Genomic DNA, 4,252 nt, shown 5'->3' with positions numbered 1-4,252 from the left:
TACAAGCAGTTTGCCATTGCACAAAACGGACAAGCCATGTCTGTGAGCATGGACAGACACACTCTGGGTTTTTGGGGGTGGGAGGAGAGAAATTAGAATAGTGACAGGCTATTTCTTCATTTACTATTATGCTAAAGTGGCAGTTGATGTACTTCAGTTTTAGCAAGGAAATCTTCTCATCACCTCCCGCTACTGCACTTATGACTGAAGGCAGTAGCAGAGCTGAAGCAGAGTTCCCCCTGCCTCATTCTTTTCTCCTGATAACTCTCTTCTATCCCAATTCCTCAGTATAAGCACAGCTTAATTAAGACCACCATGGCATTCAGCTCCCACACACAGATTTTCTGACATCCTCTCCAAACAGAGGCTTTTCTCTATCTTCGGCTCTCCCTGTCACCACAGACACACCAAGCAAGAGACAGAGGGCAGGAGCCAGGCCAGCTGCTGGCTCACTGCATATCAGAGCGCATCAGAGAGCATCTACGTGCATCCTGTACACACAGCTACCTGATCCAGAAAAAGAGACCAACCATGGAAAAGCTTTTGGGTCAGGTACTCCTATACTGCTCAAAGACTGCACTTGCACATATTTTTTGCCTGTAAGCATGTAATACAGATCAAAAAATTGTCACAAGTTCTTTCCTGCATGATAGACAACAGATAAAGCAGGAAAGATAGCCACAAACTAAATAAAAGTTAAAGAATAAATTAAGGTTTTTCACATTCTGGAGGAGCCATCTGTAAAATAAGAGGTGCAATGCTGCACTCTAAACGTCTTTCATTAACTTACTGGGAGGAAGGTGGAAAACAAGAGTTCTCAGGTAAGAAAAGCAGCCGCTGCTTTTATCACAATGTGCACAGTTCAGCTCCTTATCACATGTTTGGTAATTTCCTCCTTGTAAACAGCTGTTGTGAGAGAACATGGGACCAGAGTGGTCACAGCTTGCAGGATTACACTAATTCCTATCTTCGTCCAGGCTCAGAGCACCTTCTGCACAGACTGTTAGATCCAGATAGCTCATAAAGAGCAACTACTCATATCCCTCAAATCACGTTCTTGGATATTGCCATGTTCTACTAGTTTTATTATAAAAAAGGGCAAAAATAAGGCAACAGTAGAAACATCAAAAGGCCTTGAAAGTGCTGAAGGAGACACAAACATTTTACTCTCAGACATGTTATGGTTACATGAATACTTCCCAAGTGCCATAGTTCAAATAAAAATATATTCATACAAATTAAAAAAAATTACAATTTATATACACTGTGGAATTAGCTTACATCATAACAAAAAACAGTGCAAAAAAACAAACGGAAAGGTAAGTTGCTACCATTGGAATGGCTCACAGTAAGTTAACAATCCAAACCATGTAATTAACACTGCACAGGAAACCACGACACAGGGGAGGAGGCCCCATACTACCCCCAGCTTTTGCCATCAGTACTAATCCAGTTCTTGGTTACTATGCCTTTAGTGTGGCTCTGAGCAAAAGGTTACAGGCACCTAAGTTAGAAGTAAGTTTCTTGGTAAATCACTAAGCAACCAGAGCCACAGTAGAAGCAGTTAGTGTGCTGTAAGAAAGGAATTAAGTGACCAAAGTGTGAGAACGAGACTGACTCCACACATGCCGCGTTGCATCGGTCCTTGGCAGAAAGGAAACGCTGCATCTCCAAATGTCAGAGAAACTTGTAGTTCCCTCGCTGCAGGCTACATAACGGTGAGGGCACACTGAGATTTCCCTTTAAAGCAGCTGAGAGGGTCACCCTCGTTTAAAACTTCTTTACCGAAGGAGCTAAAGGGGCATTGTTTTCCAGCCAAAATGTTCCAGTAAGACAAAGGCAGCACAGACAGTGCTGACGGCAGGCTGAAGGCAAGCAGCCTTCTCATGGGGAAGCACAGCTGGTGTTCAGACAAACCTTGACAAGATTTTTCAGCCTGATTTGTTTGGGTTGCCTAACTCCAGGCCTCAGTAGTGATGACAAGACATCCCGCAGCAAAATACTCTGCTGCAGTTTGTGTACCGAAATAACACAGGACACGACCAGCTCAAGGCAAACAGTCCAAGGGGCCTTATTCTTGTGCAGGAAGAGCAGGAACCTTCCACACACACTCACTCAACACAAGCAAGAGGAGAAAGATTTGTCATGGAGAGACATGTCACAGAGAGACATTCTTGACAGGTGCTCTGACAGTATGGGATTGCTAATTCCACATTAGAGTGATCTGAAATCCCGCCAAAACAGGATTCCTGTGATTTGTAACTGCCCACGAGCACAAATCCTTGGAATGAAAGGTAGGTTAACGGAAGCCTATTTCAAACCTATGGTCCAGCTTCAGGGAGTGCAAAAGGGTGTTGGAAGTTTCATGGGATAGCTCAGGGCAAGACCTCAGGGAACACAGGCATTTCATAAATCTATCACAGAGTCTATCCAGAGAGAACAGACATCCTTATTCTGCTTCCAGGGAAAGAACTTGAAAGTCAAGAGCAGAAACCAATACCAACTCATCTGCTCTAAGGAATGTGCCACACCTGTCCCAGCTAAGGAGTCCAGGCTGAAGGCACGAGATGGATACCGGCTGTAGGAAAACACCTTTGCGCTGCTCTTGGAGGTTAAAAGCTTACAGGCCTTACTGGAAACAGAGCTAGGATATTCAGAAGCCAGCAAAACTAAGTGGAGAAGATGAGCTGTTGCTGCAAGTTCCACAGTAAGAAAGGGGAAAAGAAGAAATGTACCCCCTGCTCTTTAGACAGGTCTCTTCCTGAGAGAGGTCTCTTCCTAAGGAGAGTGGCCTTAGTTCACAGAGTCCCGGGACACCCACAGGTTCCTTTGCAACAACCGCCACTGCAAACACCACAGCCCACTCTTCCCATTGTGGAAATGGTATAAATCCATTCCTGAAAACAAGGTCTGTCCTTCCCCTCTTAATAAAGCAGCAGATGGGAAAGCACACCAAGTGAGAAAAAGGCCTCCAGATGTCAATGCAGAGGAATAAAAATTAAAATTTAAGTGCTTACAAACAGCTCTGCTAAAAGCAAACTCTCCAGCTGAGCCATGCCATGCACAGTATGACGAGGACAAATCCTACCCTAAAACTTGGCCTCAGGAACCACTCGTAAGACCAAGCTTTCTCTCATCTGCTGGACCAAATTCAAGAGCCTCTCATGACTCAGCTGTCTTTACTGCAAGCACAGCTGAGAACATATCTGTCGACCAACTATCTGGACCGCAAAGATTCCATGAACATCTAAGAGTTCCAGTGACTTAAAGAGCCCTACGTCAAGACTATGGTGGGTGAGCGGGGCACAAAGCCTCCTCTGAACCCCACCCGCAGCAGGGCTCAGCAGCCAGCAGTTTGCAGAATCCTGGAGCAATCAGCTTCCACAAAGCCAGTCAAAGAGGCTGTTTTAACAGTTTAGTGTTTCGACACATGTAAGGAAAAGGCACAACTTCCTCAGGCTTAGTCAGGACAATCTTCACCATAGAGAAGTTCCTGAATTCAGAAAATACAATAATGCCTGATTGCCATCTGCCACAGATCTCATCTAGCTGCTCCTTACGGCAAAAAACAGGTTAAGTGGTGTGCTCAGAGGCTGTGTAGCAGCTTTTCTGGGATACATTCCCCATGTTACTTGGCTCATTCTCCTGGCTGAGAGAATGCTCTGTGCTTTATCAAGCCAATCAGCTCCGCAGTCCCTGGAGGCACAATGCTGGCTTCCCACTGAGGGTTATCTGTATGCAAAACTTGGGAGGGCAGGTGCCTGCTGGAACAATACAGGTGCTGGCCAGGATGGTACCTGCTAAAGCAGCAAACTGGCTGCAACTGGCTTCTAAGCGCTGATTCTACCCTTACAGATATTTGGCTGTTGCAGTTGCAAACATTATCTCAAGCGTTTTTAGAGCACCGACAGCCCCACCCATCCCCTGGCAGCAGATCTGCCTGCTGGTGTTACCAGCACCAAGTATCCCTCCTGTACGGCAGTCTGAAGTCACACCAGCTCCTCTCATGAGGAGCTCAAGAGACGCCAAGCTCAAGCCCAGAGATGTCAGGTCTATTTGCCTCCAGATGGCAACACTTCACCTTGCTCGGAGGGTGTGGGGTTCCCTGGTCTCTAATCTAGCTGAAAAGATGTCCCAGGCTCTCACTGTTGGATCAGTATGAAGACAAAGTGCCTACAAATGCCATGAAACGCAGGACTGTCAGGGTAGTGACAAAGTAGAGTGCCACAAAGTGCCTTAGAAGAATCTCTTA

Source organism: Buceros rhinoceros, unplaced genomic scaffold (assembly GCF_000710305.1).
Source record: "Buceros rhinoceros silvestris isolate BGI_N320 unplaced genomic scaffold, ASM71030v1 scaffold23234, whole genome shotgun sequence".
NCBI lineage: Eukaryota > Metazoa > Chordata > Aves > Bucerotiformes > Bucerotidae > Buceros > Buceros rhinoceros.
The sequence above is the reverse complement of the archived record's forward strand: the minus strand, read 5'-3'. Positions refer to the sequence as shown.